Source organism: Amblyomma mixtum, chromosome 6, assembly GCF_055824585.1.
Source record: "Amblyomma mixtum isolate Tamu chromosome 6, ASM5582458v1, whole genome shotgun sequence".
NCBI classification, from domain to species: Eukaryota; Metazoa; Arthropoda; class Arachnida; order Ixodida; family Ixodidae; genus Amblyomma; species Amblyomma mixtum.
In genome coordinates this window covers 84,126,495-84,150,862 of record NC_143017.1, presented here as the reverse complement: position 1 = coordinate 84,150,862, position 24,368 = coordinate 84,126,495, and the positions used below count along the sequence as shown (strand labels likewise).

The following is a 24,368-nucleotide window of genomic DNA, read 5'->3' as shown; positions in this document are numbered from 1 at the left end:
TCATGTTTTGTGCTTCACTTCAGCAGCGGGCTGTTGCCGACTCAGCTGTCCAGCTGTGCACTCAACCAGCGATGTCTGCATTGCCGTGAAAAATGTCGTGGTCAAAATAGTGTCACGAATGAAACGAGAAAAGCAGCAACAAAAAAAATCGACCTCAGCCACACGAGTTGAACTTATCGATACAATAGAAGGTTAGCTTTGCGCTTCTTGAACGTCAAATACAACGCCAGCTCGGCACCATTTCTACATTGTTCTTGATTCTCTGCACAACGGCTGTTCGTGGAAACTGTTTGTAGCAAAAAGAACCACGGTTTCGTTTGTAAAGGAGAAAAGTAAAGGAAATCGAGTGTGTGGTGTTCATGTCTGCGCCTTGAATTTCAAATGTATGATTTTTCTTGTGACGAACCATGTCAACCAATAAGGAAAGTTGCATCCCAAGAACTCTTTCTTTTTTTTTTTTGCTAATAGGATTTCACTTTCGTGAATATTTTCGTCGACAACCTCTATTAGAGATTAGCGCTCGTCGAAAGAAATGGCGGGAAAGTGCGAAATGGCCTGCTACACTGCACTTGACGGGTAGATGCATCACGCTCATTTGGGACCATGGAAGTTGAGTACATGGGGAGTGCACACCTAAACATAAAAAAAATGAAAAAATGGACCCTGTGATGCTACATAAAGCAGTAGCTTCGGTAGTAAACTCGACACATACCCGGAGTAGCCCAACAGCAGTGTATATTTATTTTATTTTATTTTTCACAGATATAGATATTAGGGCGGCATAATGTACCATACACCGGCTCGTGGTTGTGGTAAAATGACGAGTTTTCTGCTAATCTTGATAGCTGGGTAAATTTCTCAAAATCTCTTAGGACACGGACACAGCCAGCCGCCAAAGCATTGAAGCGCTTTTTACCTTTTAGGCATTTTTTTCCGGGCATGCAGGCGAGGAAGATATCATACGATAACTGAAAGGTGATGAATGGATAAAATTCGAATGCAAGCCTACGAAGCTTACTAAAAAGTTCCCGAGGTGTGCTAACAAAACAAGTTATCCTCTTAGTGGCAGTTTCATGGGGTGAAATACATTCACCATTGTGCTGGCTCGATAGCGCACACTGGCGCAATTTAATTTTTTTTAAATCTATAACTACTGTGAATAAGTCTAGACCGTAGTATGAATTCTTGAACCAACCTGCTGAGCATAAATAAGCATTTTCTATAATATTTTACTTGTCCAAACGAATTCACGCGTCTTTCTCCTACAGCGGTGTGCGTTCGTGTGCTTACCGCGTAAAAGGGCGGAAACAGCGATCCAAACCACTAGTTTAACGTCACGAAACGTTTCAGGACGCTCAAGGACAGCCTCTGTGCCGTTTATACAGCGTTAATTTTTCCCCGGAGCAGCCTTGCAGTGTTATATTTAAACTTTCGAAAAGCAGGAGTCCAGTAATTCTCCCTAGAACAAATAGCCCCTGCCACAACAAGAAAGTTTCTGATGTCACCCAGAAACGGCGATCAGGGACACATTGTTCCCCTGGCAAAAAAGAGCAGCCTAGCGTGACCTGCCCTTGGTGTATCTGCACAAAAGCATCTGAAACACGTGTCTCGCTTTGTTGCCGAGGTTTTTCTTTGAAAACTGCCTTCGAGTGAGCGCATTTCCTGGCCTCTGCTCCGCTTGCCTCAGGAAGAATGTGCACTTTAATATGAAAGCCTTAGAAAAAAAAAGAGAAGGCCACAACGTTCGCACACACTATTCCCTTGCTCTTACTGGAAGCTTTACATCAGCCGCCGGGATGGCTCAGGAGTTATGGCGCTCGGCTGCTGACCCATAAGACGCGGGTTCGAGCCCGGCTGCGGCGGTCGAATTTTGATGGAGGCGAAATTCTAGAGGCCCGTGTACTGTGCGATGTCAGTGCACGGTAAAGAATCCCACGTGGTCGAAATTTCCAGAGCCATTCACTACGGCGTCTCTCATAGCCTGAGTCGCTTAGGGACGTTAACTCCACCAAGCTATACAGCAATGTTGACACAAATTAAAACGAGGTTGACGAGAATGCGAGAATAATGAGCGAAAAGCGTGGCACAGGTTTTGGTATATATGGGGCTGGCAGCCATGGCAGTTGGCTCTATCTATAGGCACAACTGCATGGCGACCCCGCGGACCCTTTTATTGCGAAAGCAATACTGCTAGCACTTTTCTGCCGTCGGTGGAGGTCGTTCCTTCGCTCCGGCGCAGCTGCGGCGCACGACCACGTGACAGCGTGACGTCACGACCAGAGGATAGCAGGGGCCCCAACTCGTCTGTTCCGCCGTAGTCGTTCCTTCGCTCGGCGCGCGACCACGTGACAGTGTGACGTCACTACCAGAGGAGAGCAGGGGCCCCAACTCGTCTGTTCCGCCGTAGTCGTTCCTTCGCTGGGCGCACGACCACGTGAATGCGTGACGTCACTACCAGAGGAGCGCAGGGGCCCCAACTCGTCTGTTCCGCCGTAGTCGTTCCTTCGTTCGGCGCACGACCACGTGACAGTGTGACGTCACTACCAGAGGAGAGCAGGGGCCCCCACTCGTCTGTTCGGCCGTAGTCGTTCCTTCGCTCGGCGCGCGAAAAGTGTCAGTGTGACGTCACGACAAGAGGAGAGCAGGGGCCCCAACTCGTCTGTTCGGCCGTGGTTCGACCGTAGTCGTTCCTTCGCTCGGCGCGGCGGCTGCCACGTGACGGCCTCCTGGGCCCGCCGCGTGATGGCGCTCGCTAGGAGAGGATAAACGGGGCGCCGCAGGCGCGCTCCGCTTAGTCATGTCTGAGGAGTTGTACAAGGCGTCGCTGGAGTGACGTGCTGCGCGCAAACGCCGGCGCCGTGCCGAGGAGACAGATCAAGAAAGGCAAGAGCGGTTGGCTAAGCAACGCGCCTATGCCGCACAATGGCGAGCCCGGCGGCGTTCTACAAGTTCAGTGAGCGAGAGTAGTTTCATGGACTCTCTGAATGCCGAAGATGCGTCTATGAGTAGTGCAGAGCGATATAATGACGACTATGTAATTACCAGTGTTCAGACCAAGAATCACTACTTTACGGACCACCACAGCGTGTTCATTGAAATAGACAAACAGTAGAAACCATGTTGTGTCCAGAGTAAATCCTTTAGTTGCACAAAAGGCGAAGCCATGCCAAACCACCAGCAGAGCCAAGCGCAGCCAGGGAGCTATTGCTTTCGCAATGACTCAGGCTTAACCAGAGCTAAGCCACCGCTAATTTATATGAAAACAAAAAGCAGCGGATAAATTTTAGCAAAAAGTGTAGGTAGAGCACGAGGATAGCCAGGGTTTTGTTTTTCTTTCAGACGAAAAATAAAGCTAAAAGATTATTTCTTTTATATTTTATTTTTGTTTATCTTTGATTTCACGTCAGGCTCAGCCTGCCGGCATGGATGGTCCACAGTAGGAGCAGTGGCGCCGAGATAAGCCGCATGGCTGCTTATTTTGTTTGCTTATGTGTCCTGGGGGCCGCTTGAGGGTGGACCGAGAGATTTAGACTGTGCGGGTGGCAGCTAGAACGAACCCAACGTGGCGAATTGAAATGAAGAAGAAAACAGAGCCCTCCCAGACGTCAAAGATTAAATGATTGAATAAAAAAAGGAGTCAGCAGTAAACCGTCGAACTAAAATGACACAGGGACATTCGTTTGCCCAACCGTTCATTTCTTGCGAACCTTTTTACGCAATCGTGCCCTCTACCTTCATTCTCCCCAGAGAGATAAAACATATCTTAAGTTTACTTTAATAAAGAGAAAAAGGTAAGAAAACGGTATTCAGGGGATCTTTACAACTTTAAAACTTCTGACGGAGAAATGAGGACAGATAACAAAAAAGAAAGACACGAAACGTAGGCAGGGTTTCCAGACGTTGACTCAGCGTCTTATTCCTTGACAGTTTCGATGAGGAGTTTTTCGCAAGGACGGCCGAGATGACGACGGCGGGCGGCCGTTTTTATCATTTCACGCCGGGCTCGATGTGAGTTGCGCGTAATATCATCGCAGTATTTATTACGTTGTTCGATGTCTTAATGGCTGCCCGTCTTCCGAGAAAGTCAATCCGACGTAAAGGATTTGAACTTACACCAAAAAGTAAATGAATAACTAGTAAAAGTCTTGCCCTTAGCTCAGAACTATCGCACTTCTTATAGCAACGCATTATATCGGCTTCGCGCATTTCTCGCTTCGTATGTTTATGTGGGACTCAAAACTTCTAAGCCATCTACGAAAGTTGGATAATACCGTTCCTTTATTTTATTCTCAATGTCACTGAACAAGCACACCTTAGGAAGGCCATTGTTGTTGCGAAATTTCTATACGTTTATAACGATGATGTGAAGCTGGTAGGCGCAAATCCTTAGCTAACCTTTTAACTAAACACGGCTCCAAGTCAAGATGAGGCAGAATTCCATTTTATCGTCTCGAACTATTCCTCTTCAACGACACCAGCAATGGAGCTCAATATCTTCAATCGCGAAGTTCTAAGAAAAAAACCTTTCCGCGCCCAACCGGGATCTTTCAGTACTAGAAGTTTTAAGTTTAAGTGTCTAGAAGCTTGCACTTTTTCAATGAACGAGTACTTGAGATTGAGCTGAAGTGAAGCATAACCTGGCGTTATGCAAAATTTTACGTAAAGTGCTTTAAATTTGTTTTCTCCTCTATTAATTGTGCAGTACCGAACTCAAAATGACGAAGGAAACGCGAAAACATCTAGCCTATGGCTAAGCTTGTTCATAGCGCGAAAAAAGACAGCACGACGATGAGAACCAGACAGCAGGACAACCCTCTGGCCAAACTTGACATGAAAAACCAACTAATGCGTCTGAGGAGGGTCACAAGCAAAGCTTTGGCTCAAGGTGATTAAATAATGTCGTAGAGCCCAAGTGGAAACACTTGAGGAGACACATAAGCTCCGTCTTAAATATATGACACGATATGGCTAGCGGGTCGCGTCAACCACCTAGCGTCCCCTTTGGATATCCCTTCGCAAACACGATGATTCGCTACTTTACATTCACAGATTGCGTGGAGTAGTGCTGCAGCAGTTAACCGATGCGCCACTCCTCTGGCACGTGGCTGTTTCAAGCATGGTGACCGGTGTGGCTTGTGACACCAAGGTTGCTCTTTCTCAGCAGCTCTCGGAACGAATCATTTATCTGCCACTTGAGCAGGGGAACTTTGCTTACAATCCAGCGGGCAGGCTGTGATCACGTCACAAGGTAACGTGCCTAGTAGCCTAGTAGCAGGTATGCTACCCGCTTTTTCGCTCAGAACACCGAAGCGGTAATTTCGGCGAAACAGGAACCTTAACGCCATGTTGTTATTCGACAATCCTCATAAGTAGTGTAGCCAACGCATATTCGCCCACAGGGAAGGGTTCCTGAAAGTTTATGCAAGGAAGAAAAGCTGGAAAAAATAAAGCAAAGTACTACACACGCTGTTCTTTGTCTAAAAATTAAGTAAATGTATTTCGCAGTTTGAATTAGAGCCTGAAGAGAACTTAACAAAACCATATCCAGCTCACTTAAGGAAGGAATAAAGATAAACTGGCGATTTTATCCTACTGCTGCAATCTCAGTAAAGCATGGACATTTTTAGTGTACGAAATGATGGCATTTTTGCTAATGATTCAGCAATACCTACTGCAGCCACACAATGTAATTTTTTAATTCGATATGGTTCCTTGTTGAAACTCCAATACCGCTCAATAATTCTGTTTCTTGCCCTCCCTTTTTTCCTTCTTCTTCATTTGAAAGAGCGCATCAGAAAAGATTAAAGGGGTCGAAAGGCAAGATCTTGTTGGACGCTTTGCATATTTCCAAAGCCGAAATTGCACAGAACTTCTCAGGCTTGTGTTCGTGTTCTTGCATTGCCAAACCAGTGCGTTTTTTTTTAGGTGTGCGCCATGTGAACATTAATCCTAAAATCTGCTTCGTATTTATCGCCTAAGAACCATTTCTGCTTTAGTGCAACTGGTGGAGCTGCTCCGATATTTATGTAGATGATGCCCATTTAGCTTATGCAGCTTGCGCCAATACTTTCAGCTTTATCGGCTTAGATTCCTCTTACAATCCCGTAACGACAAACTTAGTCTGGATAATAGCAATCTGCATCAGATTGATAGTGCCTTTCTCTTCTTGAAGACAAAGTTATGCTTGATCACTTGTCATTGCCTTTGTGTTTTATGCAAAACAGAGATATCCTACGTGGAAGCCACAGCCCAGCGGTTTTAGTTTTGGAAGTGATGGCGCATAGAAATGTGGTGGTGTTCATCGCGAGATGTTCTGAATATTAATAAAGGCTACGAGTTCAGTTCATGGATACAAAGTTGCGCAGTTTGCAGCAAGACCGCGTTCGACAGCTAATCGTAGTTCTGCCCTGCCTCTAGCCAGTCATGTAGTACGTTGCTAGTGACTCCCTGTGATGCGTTTGCCCCAGAGATGGACGAAAGCTTCATCCGAAACGGATGACCTGCGCCCTAAGTTGCAAAAAGATGTTATTTTGTGGCGTAACAAACGCATTTTTTCCTCAAATATTCGTTGATTTTTTTTTTCGGGGGATAGGGGAGGGGCCGTTCATTACTCAGGGTAGAAGCTTCAGAGAAAAATGTTAGCTTAAAAATGGGGCAAAGAATAGACTGCTTGAATAAATATTTCATGAGGTACGATTCATCTTGAAAACAGAGCGCACTCTTAAACCCCGTTTTCTTGCTCGAAAACATAACCACAACTTTTGTCTTTAACCAATCGTATGGCTCGCGTAGCCGCCATGATGGTGTGCAAAGAAAGCACAACTGGAGGTCAGTCTAGTGCAACCCACAGCATTTAGCGCGAAGGGCTGCCGCAAGAAGTTGCTATTGCTACGACTCTTGCTATGGCAGATCGAACGGAGGAGCCCTTTTCGATTCTTCGCTAAACATCTTCACTGGTTGTCGCCTCATAGGGTGAGATATAGAAGTCTTGACATGCGACAAGTCACGCATCATATCACTACGTTGTTGCTCCGGAGGTCCCAAAAGGGCGTCGGCTAGCATTCACTATCATCAGCAGCGCATTGCGTGCGATATGAATAGGATGACCCGCCGTGGTGGCTCACTGGTTAACGCGCTCGTCTACCGAGCCGGAGTACCCAGGTTCGAACCCGACCACGGCGGCCGCGTTTCAATGGAGGCGAAACGCAAAAAGGCGCTCATGTGCTGTACGATGTCAGTGCAGGTTAAAGATCCCCAGGTGGTCGAAATTATTCCGGAGACCTCCACTTGGCACCTCTTTCTTCCTTTCTTCTTTCACTCCCTCCTTTATTCCGGAGGGCTCCACTACGGCACCTCTTTCTCTTTCTTCTTTCACACCTACCTTTCTTCATTCTCTTACAGCGCGGTTTGGTGTCTACTGAGATATGTGAGGCAGATACTGTGGCATTTCCTTTCCTCAAAGACCAAAAGAATGCACTTACTGAGAGCGAAAGGGAGAGGGGTGGGGGCATTTATTCTAACGCGTTCACTACACCAGTATATACGATAAGGTTCGCCGGGAAGATTCATTTTTATCTGAAGATGTCCTTACTGCTGTAAAGCGTAGGTGGGCCATTAGTTGTGTAATTCTGGCGTCGTTCTGAGATATGCCCTGCCCTACTTGGCGGCGATAGTGTGTTCTTGTCAGAAAGGTTATCTTTTGTGTCCTGTGGTCGGACACCCGCGTCATCATCATCATAACTGTCATTACTAAGTCCCCGTAAGACAAAGGCACCCTTCACTGACTTAAAATTGACCGCGTCCTACGCCACCTACACCCAATTTATATTGAATACTTCCTAATCTCAGCCTTCCACTGCACTCACTTCTACCCACTGCTACGTTTTCGTTCTAATGGCCCCACTCCGTTACCCAAAGAGACCTTATGTTATTTTCGCCTCACATTATATCCCCTTGCCACAAAAAGACCCCGCCATAGGAGGAGCTTTCTGTTAATGCCTTCTATGGCATTCCCGTACTCTGGACGCCTTGATGGCTTCCTTTTTACTCGAGGCACAGTGTAATGCGAAGCCGTACGTCTAAATGACCGCGGTTTTCTCGTGGCCTGCTGCGAGTTATAAAATCGCAAAGAAAGCTTTTCCCGAAATTCGTAGGACAATTTCCTGCGTAATAAGAAATGCTGTCTGAGGTGGGCATTTTAACTACATGCAGTATGCAATCTCTATTCAAGTATTATAAGCCTGCACACTGAAATCTAGATAAATAGTCTAGACTTTATACTAGCCTTCATGGTCTCACTTTCGCCTCCGTACCTCCACCTATAAACACTCCGTACTAAGCCTCCGCGTTTGTTCCCTCCTAAACACCGACTAGCACTGCCCTCGCCCGCTTTTTTGACACTTCAGACATACACCTATCGACATCGCTTGAAAGATTAATAATTGTGCGCATAAATCGAATTGAAAACGAATCGAACAGTTAAAGAGCCCAATGGATTACGTATTGATTATGCTTGTGATTATTCACTACTTGCGCAAATATTTGTACTAAATTCATATTCATGCCAAAACAGCAAAGGGCTAGCAGCAGCAATGTTACTCATAGGGCTAATGCAGCAGCTGTTGATGATGCAACACTGATAACTATTATGAGGCACGCAGCACGAGGTCAGCATATAAGCTCTATGAGGTAGATTTCTTGCGCTTTGGGAAACTACATTTTGCTACTGACGACGAGGTGCGAACAAACAAGCGTCACATATCAGTTGACGAGAGGAAGGAGAGTTATGAGCCATAGCCTCCAATATCAGGCATGCAGGCCGGGATTGCTGGACCAGGCAGAGCGCTGCCGCATCGCCCAGTGTTGAAGGCTCATGAATTTTAGCATACTGAGCAGTGCTACGCATATAGTCAGCGTCGCAGCACTGAACGCGCAAGCAGTCATCGGAGCAGGCTGTGTAAGCTCGGTGTAGGCCCTGTTTGTGAAGCAGCCGACGGTGAAAATTGTAGCGTGCTCGATTCGAACTTTGTGTCTGTTGTACGAATAGTATCGAACACTTGAGATAATCATTGTGTCGTTTCGAATATTTCTGGATAAGAACTATTTGATTCATTCTCATAATTCAGGTTATTCTATTCGATATCGAAAATGGAGAATATTTGCACACACCTACTTAAAACACTTCTTAGATATGACAGCGAATCAAGATACGATATATACCACTCCTCAAACGGATGACCGCACGTCAAAGGAACAATAAAATATCAGATCTGAAAAGGAAATTGAAGATCACGCAACACTGTTGATGTTATCTTGGTTTCTCCGACAGCAGTGCATTGCACTAGATATCTTTGTGCGGCCACTGAACCGCACTTGAAGGAGATAACAGGTTGGTCTTGAGGGCTTTTAGTCCCCCATGCCGGGCCCACGGAAAACAAACTCAGCGGTCTCTGCGCGCCCCGTGATTGCTCGTTCACAGTCGGTACCGGAAGTCGGCGACGTAAACGGGTCGGCCACTTGCAGCCCCTCTCTCGTTCGGCAGAGGAAGGTTACCTGCTCGCCCTGAGAACTTATAATAGGACTGGGCTGATAAGCCGGTGAGTTCAAGGCAAACAGAGGGTTAGCTGTCTAGGGCTCCCTTTCGCAAACATCTCGTTTGTGGTGGAGCACAAAAGGACCGCCCTTTCCTCTCTCTCACCTAGAGGAGGAGGTAATGTAGGTATTTTATGTACATTTCTGCATTTTCGTACGCACGTAAACAGCGTGGGTAAAAACCTGTATGGCTCTCTCTCTGAATCCTAGCTGTCATACTAATGAAAAATCTCACTGCTTGCACGGTAACCAGGCCAGTGCCAGCACTTATATGCGGAAGCCTCGGCAATGGGTATGTACAGTCTTTGTAAAAAGTAACCAGGCTGCATGGTTTGATTCTTACTAGTATAACAGGGCCCTCACGGCTTCCCTAAAGACCAAAAAGTTTTTTGAACGTGGGAAGATGGGCTCTTCTTACCATACAGAGATTTAGAGCTGGAGGGCTGGCATAGTAGCTTTAATATACGACGGAGAAGAAAAACGTGAAGCCTGGTTACTTTTGACAAAGACTGTACATATGCAGGCGTATCCTGTGAGCGCAGCTCTTTCGGCACTACAATTAGGTGAGTGAGCCAGAAGGCACTGTGTCATGCCAGGTGCTCTCCTTCTCGTGATTGCTGCGGGTCGTGCTTATGTAATTATTCTTGCGCAAGGAAATCAAATGCCTTCATCTGCTGTCTGCTTCTCCGTCTCCGTCTGCTTATCAACTTTGTTTTTAAAGCAGGTGGCGTGTTCTTCCAGTATCGTTGATTCTTTATGGCACGTGCCAGCGCTGGTGGTCGTTTGGCTTGTGATCGTAGCTCAAGGTGGGCAGTGCCATCCTAGCCGGTCTAACTGGTCCGCTCATTGTCGCTTTATTAGATGATGGCCATTGTACGTGAACTTAAAGGGTGAAAGCTCGATCACAGCTTACCTAAGACTGTGCTGGAAACTCTTATTCCACGTAAGAAAAAAAAAACAATGACAGTGCAGCTATCTTGACATTCGTATACCGCTGGTTCATGCACAAGAGATACAGAAGTATATTTGAGAGATAGGCAGGGAGGTCGGACAGAAGGCTAAGCATATGGAATGCTACTCTGGCTTGAGGAAGAAGCGAAGAAGTTCGCGATAGGTGACGAAAAGAGATGGGAATATGTGCCATTCAGCCCGAGCACATCATCATCATCATCATCATCATCATCATCATCAATATATGCAATCATGTGAGGCAAGTGCTAATCCCAACAGCGAGTCAAGCACTGGCTAAACATGAACAGGTAATACAATGATCGTCCTCAAGAGCGCGAGTTGAATGTTCACCTAAATGTTTGTGTTACTGATGATGTATGATCATCAGAAGGAAATAACAAAAAAAATATGTGACGCTCCGTTGCAAGCTTGCACCAAGCTCTTGTTCTGCCTCGGCGCTCGGGCAAAGTACGAAACAGCAATAAAGTGCAGTTTTTCTTCGATGCGATTTTGTATTGGATAAACCTGGTTTATCCTGGTTAAACCTGGATAAACCTGTATTGGATTTCCGTAACGCAGTGAAAAGACACATCGGCGAAGGAAATAGTTTATTCCTGCGTCAGGGCTTAACCGAATATCAAGGTCGCGCTGACGTAAAGCTGCGCCAAAAGGAGATTCAAAGAATACGGTTTGCAGTATTTTCCTGCGGTCGGTTTATCGCATTGAAATTCAGATCGCAGAAGGAGCTTCAGAAATTGGGTGCAAAATGGTCTCGGACATTATCGGTGCGTAAATTATTCAGAAATTATCACGGCACCGACGGCGAACTTCACATACTAAGCAGAGAGTTTTACACCATGCTGGTGCATAGGCAAGCAAAGAAAAGATGAAACAGGTCAGTGAGTTCCACATGTGAATAAAGGAGTGGTGATGCCTTAAGCGAAATAACTGTGAACACCGCTGATTTTATTGTTTCAAGATCGCGGTTCAACTAAAGCCTTATTTCGTTGGTGCAATAGGCACAATTCGCATTTTTATAATTTTCGAAGCTTCCTGTGATTACAGAACCGTCGCAGATGTGAAAGCTTTGAGCACAGAGAGTGTTTCAGTCACTTCCCACGCTACAGCAAGAACGTTTCGCCGTGTAGAAAGAGCTTACAGGGATCTGTAGGTGTTAGCGCGTTTATTCGGTTGCTTCTTTATAGAAACTTGTCGTTAGTAAACAGTTTTTCAGCATTACATTTGTTTATACTGAAAGGCCATCGACAGCACTGAGTAAAGCTGAAATTTTGGCGTGTTGGTATGCAGTCATTGTAGGGCAACAGCGCATAAGCAACAGGCAAGCGCTGAATAACGACTTAGTTTATTGAGTTAAGAAAACATTGATAAATACTGTGAAACACCACACTGATTGTTGGCTTGCACTGCATATATATACCTTCATCTCTTTCAGTAAACTCAGTTGCTGGCGCTCTTCTAGTCTATGCCTCGCCGCTATTGCTCTATTCCCTTACAACGAATGTATTAGCGGAATCATTTGTGGCACTTCACAACCTGAACAAATCATTTCGCCGTTCAGATGCACTCAAGCCTGACGGTCACCACATCTTTTCTATTAAGCTGATCCATTAAACTGCGCGAAGAAAATGAGCAGCGAGGTTTACTAGCACAGACAAAATGAAGGAACGCTTCAGTGAAAAGAATTCATCGACAGATGAGTAATCCCGGTCGGGGTTATAACAGTAATGTGGACGTACGCAACAAAAGGCAAGAGTGCGCGAAGTTAGAAATGATCGATGATGAAGCTCGGTAAAAAAAGCAGCGAGCATATTCAGCCTGTGGTGGTGCTCTCTACGCATTATCATATGAATCAACATGTACGCTATCTCATGCATGCAGCGAGTGAGACATCCACGAATTTGCATACGCAACTACGCATGGACCAATCACCACGTATTAACATTATGGGACGTGGATGGATAGAAATAATTACGAGGAACTTTAGCGGCTAAAGTGGTGAAAGGCGAAAGCCTGAGTGCTGCATTCTGCTACGCGATTGTTCACATTCCGTTGGTGCATTAATTTACTGCCAATTAATGACGCTTAAGCTTCGCCCTAGGAGCGGAACGCGACAGCGTGTTGTAGCGCTGCCACGGATTCCAAAGAACGCCACCACCCGTTCGGCGCGATGCGTTGCCCTTTGAACGCAACGCTTTTTGAGGAAAGGAAATGGGGCTGTAATTCTCTGTCATCTCGGTGGACACCTGAGCAGCACCGTACAGGAAGGGAGGAAGCGTGAGTGAAAGAAGAAAGAGGGACCGTAATGAAGAAAATGAAAATTGTATTTGAGGAAAGGAAATTAGGCAGTAACTGTCTCACATATCTCAGTAGACACTAGTCGAAAATTGTATTTGAGGAAAAGAAGTTGCGCAGTAACTGCCTCACATATTTCGGTGGACACCCGTCAAAATTCACGCGCGGTGACGTCACGACAATTTGGACCAATATGGAACGCGGACAAATACGCCTTGCTCGTCGGTAAATTGGTTTTTGAGGAAAGGAAATGTATCTGTCTCTCATATCCCGGTGGACACCTAACCCTCGCCGTAACGGGAAGGGAGGAAGATGGGAGTGAACGAAGACAGCGTATTCACTAGACGCACCTTTGTTCTTTCCAAACCATCGAGCTATCTTACTGCGCTGACATTTGTTGATGAACCCCTGGACATGTTCTTTCTGATTGGACTGCACAGCCTCTGGAAAACCCGCATGATGGACAGACACTGTGAACCTGTTGTGTCTACAAAGGATCACTTCAGTTGAATGGTTGTTCATCTAAGAGACGTGTATGCCCAGACTGAGTACGAACCGGAGTGGCGCTCACTATTAGTGATGTGCTCTGCATTGCCCCTTTTCTAGTGCATGGTCTTTTGAATATGTATTGTTTACCACTGTTTTCATAATGGCTTGTATATAGTTCATGTACATAGAACATTACATCACTGTAATAAATAGCATGTTGAAGAAAAAAAAAAGCTGGCATGGCGGAGTGGTAGCGTGCTCGACTCGCACTCCGGAGACCGGGGTTCGATTCCCAAGCTCGGCCAATTTCCTACTCGGTTTTATTTATTTATCTGGTCTGACTAGAAAGGTTAATTAGGCCAACTGGTTAATTAAGCAATTAACTAAACTCAGTCAAACTTACTTGGAGCATCACTATACGATCCCTTTGATTGGTTGCATGGTTAGTAGGCAAAGTACAATTGGCCCCGTTTGAAAATCGCGCACTGTGACGTCACGACCGTTTCGACCAATTGAAAAGCGTGACATTTCCGTGGACAGCTCCTGCTTACAACGATGAGGCATTAAAGGCTTCCGCCTTAAAAAAAACTTCATTTCAGAGTCAATCGGAGGGTCGCAGGACTTTGTCCTCTTCCCCCGCGCTAGGCAGCAGACGTAACCCCTCGGGACTCGGCGGCGGCCAATGCCTGATTGACGATGTTTCTTTGAACTTCTAGGTATGGGTTGTGTATCAGAGCCTGCCATTAGTCTGGTGTGTGTGGGTGTTCTTTTTATAACGGGGGCATGTCCAGATCATGTGTACCACGGTCGCACATCCGTCACGCTGCTTACATCTAGCATTGAATTGTCCTGGATATATTTTGCTACAGATCCATGGGTTTGGAAATACCCAGACCTTGAGTTTCCTCCAAGCCGTCTACTCCTGTTTACTAAGTTTGCTGTCCGCTTGCCGATATTCAGTTCTAGTTAACCTATAGTACGACGCGATTTCACGATAGGTGAGCTTATTATCATTTTCTGTTGCTGTCACTTCGTTTGTAGGAGAGCTTGAGCTCGGGCAAGCTCGTGTGCTCCTTCATTAACTCGTAGGGATTGATGTGAGTAGAGGTAGTAGCTACGTACGTCCTAGCAATTTCTTGGGCGTTGCAAAGAGTTCCGAAAGAGAGTGGGATAGAGAAAGGAAAATTTAGCACTGTTGGCAATATGCAGCGGTGCGCAATTGAGAGCAAGTTTTGTAATTATGCGCCGATCCTTGATGACTGCCGCAGTGCGGCGAGAGAGGGATTTGAGTTTCACCTAACGAGAACAGCGTGAACACGTCGGAGCCTAAATATATAAACGAATATAATAGGGCAAAAAAATACAAGGAAAGAAGAGAAATTCTGGAGCAATTAACTCTGAAAAAGCTGAACGAGATAAGGTTTTGACCAATTACTCGCTTGTTATATTGGTATAGCGAACCCTATCTTAACATTATGTAGTTTTATTTCACTTTATAGGCACACCAATTACATCGGCAGGGGCGTAAAATAAGCTGGTGAAGCCGCTCGTTGTACCCGCCAAACCCGATCAAACAAGGGCACTTTTATTATGACACGAAGGGTCCTTGCAGGCAGAAAAATGAAAGTAAATTACAAACGATTTGCAATAAATAATTGTAACGTATTTTCGCCGCTCACAAAAAAAGGTCTTAAAAGTCTTATCATAAAATGTATGACACTTATGCGCGTTCTTATAGCTTCCATGTCACTGGTACACCCTTCCAATTTTTTAATGGTATCACGCAAGCACCGACCGTTCGCTTGATCAGCACCCTATGACGGAACAAAGCGGCTAACTCGCCAAGAGTTGCCGCATGCGCATGAAGACCAGGCCACGGCGGCTGTCGTCTGCCAGGCTGTTACAGGAGCTGCGCGCTGCCCCCGACCCTTTCCTTTGCTCTCCGCATTACCTACCATTTTTTATCTCCCGCTTATCAAAATCGTGGGCCACAGCCATATCCGCGTACAACTGCAAACAAAACAAGAGCAAACGAGAGATTTAACACAAGATTCGTTCTAGAAACGCTGAGTAAAGCTGTTTGCAGCTGCGCGGCACGTGGCTTCTCCTGAATACCGGTGGCGCGTATGCCAGGAGTATTACGATCAAAGGCAGGGGGGGGGGGGGGGGGGGGGGGGGGGGGCTCTGCGCAGCCCCCGGAACAGCCTAGGACACGACGGCCACCGCTGCCTCGGTTTTGTGCGCATGCGGCAACTGACGGCGAGTTTGCCGATTGAACCCGTCATACGGCTCTGACCAAGCCAATGGTCGATTCTCGCACGATAAGGTTAAAAAATTGGAAGGGTGTACACACAAACACTACAGAGAACGCTAAAAATGACGTGTACAACATTGCGAAGTAACTGCCGTTACCAGCTTTTCGCTGCATTAAGCCGTGTTATGCTACTAAGGCATCTGTGAGTGAATTCTTTAGTATTTCTTGGTTCCTTGAAGGACTCCACAGCTACTAACGACACGAATTCTCATGATTTTGTTGGGTACACTCCTTTTGTTGCCTCAGTGGAACACAGGATACCAGATCAAGGCTGTTATCTAACACAGCTAGGACTAGTAAATCCAAGGGGATACTTTCTGCCCTATTCTCTTTTATCACCCGAGAAACGATAAAAGAGGAAATGAACGAATGACTTATTAGGATGCGCGCTGGGTTTGCTTGATCATTTTATTACATTTATTTCGTTAGGTTTTGCAACAGAGCGCCTATTAACTTTGGCTGGAGAAATTTCAAGGATAAATATTTAAATTACCTCAGTTTCCTTGTGTTCAGGCCGCTGGTTTGCGAAGAAAATGAGGTCTTGAAAGACACGTTAATCTACGCAGTGTAGTAATCACCGAAACATGGCGTTAAATTGATTATTGAAGCCAGTTTGCTTAGCCCTTGATCATTGTGATTGTAGAACCTAGCACCGCTTTTTCAAAAACAGTAAGACTACTGACAATTAGTGTAATACTTTGCGTCGTTACTTGGAAAGGCTGGACTTATAAATATTAGGCATTTATTCTTGGCCACGCTTACGAAAGATGCTTTTCCTTGTGCCTGTAGAGTTACTGGCCACATTTGCAGCAGACATTTACCGCAGAAACGTTCCCGTTACCCCAACTTACAAATGAAGGGAGTTTTTATAGACCAAACAAATGTCTAGGTTGTGATGAACTCTCTGATTCGATAAAGAACGAGAAAATTCCCAAACTAAATAACTGCTGCGACTGAAATTGAGCCCAGCTCCTGTCCACTAGTAACTTCCCCTCTTGAAACCGAGCGAAGTCGAGTTACAGACGCCTTTATTTACTGACCGTTAGCATGTTCCAGGGCTATCGGCTGATGTTACTGAGTGAGATGATCGAGCAGACAAAGACGCGCAAAATTAATAGCTTGTGCTGTCTCCTTCTTGCAGCGTTTTGTGTAGTTAAGGCACTCCATTAAAGTCACCGTTTATAGTGCCCAACATTAGAGTCGGCTAATGACTTTGGTCTGCGGGGACTGTTTACCCGCCAAAACGAGGGCATATGTCTGGCTTGAACCGTACTGGACACACTCGTTCATAGTTAGCCGATGCTCTCTGAATAAACTTCCTGGGAGGATTGATGAGGTGGTTATAAAAAGCCCGTGATTCATTTGATACGCTTCTTAGGCGTTCAGTATTTTGGGTGATGCCTCATGGTATGGGGTTTCGGTTTTTTATAGAAAGGCGCACTAACTGACGTACGAACATGCCTGTCTGCTTGTTCCGTTACTTACCCGCCCGTTTACCTCATTCTTTTTCATTTAACATAGATCATTCAGCGAAATGCTGGCAGCAGTCATTGAGAAGCACATTTCTGAAGACAAACTTGCTCTTCAGGTTTACAGTGACGTTTTCTTTGCCAGGGGCGCTGCTGGTTGGCGGATTCATAGCGATCCTATAAAAAAAAAGTCTGTGTGGAATTTCTAAGCACAATATTATTTCACGTTTCTTCTAAAAAAAAAAACACATGTCACGACAGAAGGAAAAGGAAAGCGAAAAACGAAAGAAAATTGAGGCTTCCTTTTAAAGCTTGCTCGACATCTGTTAGTTACAATGACTTTAGCTTACATCCATCTGATATAAGGAAGACTGGAGGACCACAGCTAAACCACTATGTAGCGAAAAAGGTGTTCAAGGAGAAAAACACAAAGCTGTCATGAAGATGTATACTCTTTCCGAATCTTCAGTCTATCGAAAATGGCGGCTTAGCATGTTTTTCTTTCGTTGCGTCGACTTGACTGATCATAACTTTTTCCTTCTTTCTGATTCAGGCCCCTCCCGTCGTCTCTTGTACCACGGAAAAGTGTAGCGATTGTCATGTTTTTAATCTCCTTCGCACACAGAGTCCAAAGCACGTTTTCCTTATCAATGTTTCCCTTATCTGCAAGCTCCAATCCCCTGCCAACTGAATTCCCGAAGGAGGAGAAATTCGAGGCCCGTGTGCTGTGCGATGATGTCAGTGCACGTTAAAGAACCCCAGGTGGTCGAAATTTCCGGAGCCCTCCACTACGGCGTCTCTCATAGCCTTAGTCGCTTTAGGACGTTAAACCCCATAAACTAACTAAACTAACTGAATTCCCGATTCGAACGCAGGATGAATTATGACAGGGGAACAGCATAGAACGAGGAGGCAAGAAAAGGTCGCTCAAATCATGTGATATAATCGGTGCGCGTAGGCTTCCAGCTTGGAAGTCAGGATAGTTGGGCTCGACGTGGGTGGTGTGTACCGCGGCGGCCACGCTGGCCAAAGAGAGAAAAAGAAAGTCGAAAGAAACTTGGACGGCTGCCGGCTTCACTTGCCTTCCGTCATTTCTCCTAGGGGTCCTGTATTCATCATTCTTCGCGCATCGGAACCGCGCCCAAAAAACTTCACGTTTGGGGAGATCACAGTGGTGAGGACGCGCCTGCAGCAGACAAGAGGAGGAAAAACAAGCAAGACAAAAACCGAGGATAAAGGGAGAGAAAGAGAGTCCAGCGCAAAATTGAAGCTATAGGTGGCTGAGGGAGAGGACAGCGAATCACGCTGTCAAATGTAAAAGCTACCATCCGACTGAACCAGACGGCAACGTGGAGTGCTTTATAACGCGGAAACAGAAGTGAACTCACTATGTTGAACCGGCTGTATCGTAGGTTTTTCTTGTTTTATATTTTGCTCTTCCTCAATTTTTCCTTGATTTGCTGTTTCTCATTTTGTTTTCCTCACAAGTGACGTACTGATCCGGGAATTATAGAAAACAACAGGGTCGAATGTTTTAAAGGGAGCCTAGTTTGGGCCGTATGCACTTCGGGCTTCTCCAAAGAATGGACGCCCTTCTCGCTGCTGATCAGCCCTCCAGCTGTGGTCAGCGAGACACTGCTGGTCAAGAAGGGGCGTTAGAAGGAAAGACGGGCAAATGAAAGTAAAAACTTATCTTTGCGGCCTCTTTTTCGGTAAAACCTTCTCAGCGAAAACAACGAGAAAAAAATAAATCAAAAGAGCGTATATATTTTTAGGCGACCCTAACCAGGGCGAGAATAAATTTTTCTTCTTATCCTCGTGAAGGCACAGAAAACCGAGGAACGATAAACTCGGGATTAAAAGACCACGGGCAGCCAGTATTTCTCAAGGGTTTCTAGTCAGAGTGGAAAAATCGTTAGCGCTGTTCACAACAGGTTAATGCGGTCCTGCCTTGTTATGTACTGTTAACTTGTGTGCGGCATGACGTCTTTTTGTTCATTTTTTTTTTCTTGCCTTCATAGCTTTTCTCATCGGTAGCCATTCATGCATCGGTTTGATGAAGTAGAGTGAACTGTCCGGAATCTTATCTTGCGGCTCCATTTCCATCAAAATATCCGGGTTTTCCTCTACTGCTACGCAGACAATGTCACACAAATGCACATGAGACAAGGAGCAAGCTAGTTTTCTGTTTAGAAAGTATACAGTTCCTCGCTTCCCACACGTTATTCCCCTTTCACTGACATGCAAGTCCACTGGTTGTTTTTTCTTTTGCAAGGTATCGTGGCCCGCAACTTCCTTCCATTTTTTGAATGAGCCATTATCCTCAAGTATATCAGTGTGGACTACACGGTGTTCCGACGCAAACTACAGTCACCTGGCGGCCTGGCGACACACGCTGCCATACCTTCCTGCTTGAGGGCTTAAAGGCACCCTAGAGGGAAATAAGAACAAAAAAAATTGAATACATTATTAAAAAAAACACTGTGAACGTTTTTCTGGGCATAGAAGTGTCCCTTTGAAGAGAAAACCTGAAGTCATATACCTCTAAACCTTCAAATTTCTAGCAAACTTTGATCCCGTATGACTGACTTATAAGATATAGTTGTGTCTCCAGCTCTTGATCCGACCTACCGGAGCCAGGACACCAAGCGTATATTAGGTGACAGGACATCAGCCTCATTCCGCGACGGCTGGCTCAGTGGATATGGTGCTCGGCCGCCAACCCGAAAGACGCGGGTTCGATCCCGGCCACGGCGGTCAAATTTCGGTGGAGGCGAAATTCTAGAGGCCTGTGTACTGTGCGATGCCAGTGAACGTTAAAGAACCCCAGGTGATCGAAATTTCCGGAGCCCTTCATTACGGCCTTTCTGATGGGCTGAGTCACTATAGGACGTTAAACCCCATTAACTGAAACAAAATAAACTAAATATTCCGCGACGGTGGCTACAAATGCAGGCATTCCCCGGCTGGGTCTCAATTTGCATTTTGTAGTATGCGCCAACGCTTTCATTTCAGTGATGACTGGTGATTGGTTATCAGGAAATGAAAGATTCGGTAACTGCGTCATTTCTCGCTGGGCAGGTGAACTTCGCCGTGAGAGGAGGGAAGAAGGAGGCAATGAAGCGAAGAAAAAGATAAAGAGGTGCCGTAGTGGAGAGCTCCGGAGTAATTCAACCCACTTCACGTTTTGCGCTTCGCCTCTATCATAACGTGGCCGCCGTGCCCGGGTTCGAACCCGGCTGCTCCGGCTCAGAAAGTGAGTAGTCTAACCACTGAGCCACTGCGGCGTTTCGTCGTCGTTAGCGGGCTACACAGACAGTGTTATTTTTATCAAAGGTGAATCAGTGTATCCTGCACAGTTGTATGTCACCTGGTTGATGTTTTGACATCAAAATTGGCGCAGCAGTCCAGTAAAGCGATTTAGCAAAAGTCTAATTATGCGTCAAGGGAAATCAATAGCATATCTTCGTGCATGGATGTCACAAAATTCGGCGCATTTTAGAAACAAAGAAAGAAAAACCGCCGCGCGCAAGGCGTCTCGCCGGCGCGAGCCCAACGGGAGAGAGGGAAAGCCCCGCCGAGTGCGTGCCTCTCTCTCCACCGCCACGGCGTGTGCCGAGGGGATGAGTCATCCACGCCGATCTCTCTAGAACATCCGAGTCGCTTCTCCGGCTGAGCGGGGGAAGAGGGGGAAGCCTTGCGTGCGCTAAGACATGTCCCCCTCCTCTGCACTCCGACGTCGGCGACGCCGCCACAACGGCGCCACGCTAGAACACGCTGGAATCTTCGCGAAACGACTCCTGACTTTAACCAATGAGGACGCGCGGCCGGCGAGAGAAAGGAAGGGAGACAGGACGGGAGATGCTAAGCGTATGTGCGCGCCTACTCTGGCGCGTAGAACAAACAGACGTGAGAGCGAGCCTATAAAAGAAGGACGCTGACAGCTATCAGTCAGTCCGGACCGCCGTTTAACCTTCATCGAAGCGCGCCCGTTCGACTCCCGGGAAAACACCACTCGGCCAGCATCGGACCAACGAGGCAACGTTCGCCAGTCTGCGTGACGGCATCGTCATGGAACTCTGGTCGTCGGACTGCCGCAGTGCCCGGTGAACAAATTGTGTTTTGCTTGTTTACCTCTCTCTCCTGTTTTAGTGCACTTTAGGTGTAATATTACCTTTGAATTGTATTCTCTCTCGAGTTTAACTTTGCACGAGTTGCACTGTTCTGTTAATCACTTTGTATGTGTTTGTACTAGTGTTTGTGAAACCCTCTGTATCGTCTCAATTGCTGTATAAACTTTGTTTTGTTTTGGGAACCTCTGGCTCCGACCCATTCTCTGGCTTGCGACCAGCGAAAGCCGGGCACCGAACGCCCAAAAACCTCTTGTCACTTGGTGGCTGGTCTCCGCTGAGTTTGCCACGCTGAGTCGAGGGCATCTCCTTCGAGTCCGAGACCGCTACCCCCACACGCTCTAAGGGTGTCTGGGAGCTTCCCACGTAAAAGTGCGCGAAGTCTGGGTGACAATGGACACGGACGCACGCTTCTGCAGTGTTTTCTTCGTCGTCAAGCGTGACTCACCGACAGTGCGTTCGTTTCGTTTTTGGGTGAGCTCTCGCTGCTGTTTTCAGCGAAGGGCATCTCAAAGCGAGCGAGTGAAATGATTGGTTGTTCGACTTTTTTACACCGAGCCCGTAGTTTAGTGAGCTTGCATGTCAGTGGTTGTTAAATTAAAGAGAAGGGGAAAACCTGTCGTTAGGCAGCACCTGCATTTCTATTGCGGATATGAGCTGACAGGGCCCGGTACATACGTTAAATAAAATAAGGTGCCGGAAAAAAAACACGCAAGATCTACAGCTTGTCGGTGTCCGTCAGCTTTCCTTTGCATATGTCGCACGCATTTGGTGGCCTGCTTCTTGCTTCGACAACAACCTTAGATTATTTGTAGTCATACAAAGAGGTAGAATAAATGTACACCGTGGTTGCGCATTGGTCGCATGAGGGAAGTTCATGTACTATTTGCGGAATATCTACGAATATTTTCCCCTTAAGCGTCTATTGGGAAAAAAATTTTGCGCTGCTTGCACTGAAGCTAACGGAAATTCTTTTGTGATTTTTCCTTTGTGCCCTGGCCAAGCTGGCAGGGGCTCATCGCTGGATTCTCTTTTTCGTGGTCATTCTGAGCTCTTCTTTGCCCTGTGCATATCAGCGTCTAGAAAATGATGAAAACCTTCCGCCTTGATAAGAAAATCAGCCGGCCGCGCCATTTGGCACACGTCATCCGCCTATTGCGCAAGGCTTACTCCTCATGTCCACCGTGTATGAGGGAGGAAAAGGGACACCTCTCGCTGACTCATTCCACCAAGAGGAGGCCAGCCCTGATCTTTGTTTGCACGTGCAACCTTGGCACTGTGGGTTTCTATATAGTATGGTATTTGTTTGAGAGTGCACCCACCCCTACCCTGCCGCTGTTAGCCTCTCCTACATAAGCGCCTGAGATTTATATTTCCCGCTGTACATTTCGGGAGCTCGTGCGGTAAGGTTACGCCGGGTTCTGAGCGTGTCTCCTGCAGTGGCGCCCGTTGTCTCAGTAGCGATTGTTTTTCTTGTGGGAGGTGTGGAGACGGGCGAGATGGTAGCGCCTAGAGTGGCGAACTTCGTTAGAAGGAGACAGTGCAGTAAAAGAAGAAAGAAAAGACGAAATAAACGAGAAAGAAAGAAAAGGAAATCACGAAAACAACAAAAGAATAGCCTGGGAGCGGGCTGACTCGGCAGGTAAATTGAATTTCGAGCGCACCGCGTTTTTCGAAGCGAAACGATTTCGCAGCGAGCCTTTTTTATCCAAAACTGCATGCGTATTTTGAAGTAACCGTCTTCAAAAGATATGAAGAGCTACAGTTTTTGCTTATCGTTCTCCGGTCGTGGCTCTTTTGCGCGAGTAAACTCTAGCATAGCTTACTCGGATTCAGCCATGCTGCTTTTCTAATCCCTTCGTCTGCTTGTGCAAGGCAAAAAAAAAAAAAAAACAGGTAATTTCGATTTCATTCGAATCAGAAGAAAATTACGGATTTGTGCTCTGCAGGAGACGACGATGTGAGGGCAGTGCCGCCGGACGGAGCATTCGGAAGGCGATGAAGACGATGATCTGCAATGCACAGCGCGAGTCTATGGTGCAGCCATGTCACCAAGGCAACAACAACACGAGGCGTTTTCGGCTGCAGCGATAGCCTGGTAATAAAGAAAAAATAATGTTGCCATAGTCTACTGGTTTCGTCCAGCGACCTTTGAAGCTGATCTTTTCGCACAACCTGTGGTTAGACCCGAAGTCCGGGATACTGATTAGATTTCTTTACTGCCTCTGTTTTCCATGCAGACATACATCGGCAATTGCCTATTTTACTAGGCTCTGAACCTCCGGATCATCGCCTTCGTACAAATAAATGCGAAAGCAGAGCTACACGTTTGTACTCTCGGTTTATCTTATTTTTTTAGAAATGCTGTTTAAGAAAGTGCCTCGTGAAATTGTATTTCTGAGATGCGCGCTAATATTCGCAACATAATGTAGGCGACAGGTTCACGTACGGCGATGTTTGAAGCCTGTCATAGCAGTTTCTAGAGCGTGAATTTACATTTTGTTCCTATCCACAGCCATAGACAACTTTTTCGCTGTCATCGCTAAGCTGGGCGCCGGCCAGTGTTAAGAGAAGCTGAAGCTTTCTAGAACGGCCAGCTTCGTAGGAACTTAGCGGAGGAAAAGAATTTAGGGAACTTATGATGCGAAAGTATATAGGCGGTTAGAGATGGAAAAAAAAAGTAAGGAAGAATGATGGCAGACAACTTTATGGCCGCCTGCGTTCAAGCTAAGAGCCACTTTAGCTTGAGATGTACGGCAGAAATCGTCTGCAGTCTATTTGATTTAAAACCAGATGCTGCTTCACTCCAGCCGGGTTGGTCCGTTTTGAAACTCAATTTCTGCCATTTCTTGAAGAGGACTCGGGCCATTTGGAAGAGTTGGGGTGAACGCAACTCTAGATGCGATTAAACCCGAAACTTGCGTGCAAAATTTATTTCTTTGAGTTAGCAGCCGGTTTTTATGTATTTTGTAATGCTAAAAAGTACACAAATGATAAAAAAGGCGCAAGAGAAGAAACCATATCTCTGCCACAAAACATGGCGTGCTTCACAATTTATGTGCCTTTTTTAAGAAAGCCCTCAAGAGATGAATAACCGCTCTCACTGCTGCC

At 46.3% G+C, this 24,368-nt stretch overlaps 1 protein-coding gene across 1 annotated transcript in view; it reads right to left on the bottom strand.

Moving 5' to 3' along the window:
• Positions 1-24,368, bottom strand: part of LOC149339578 (protein turtle-like) — a 118,006-nt gene that overhangs the window by 45,883 nt on the left and 47,755 nt on the right. The gene's annotated exons all lie outside the window — the stretch shown is intronic.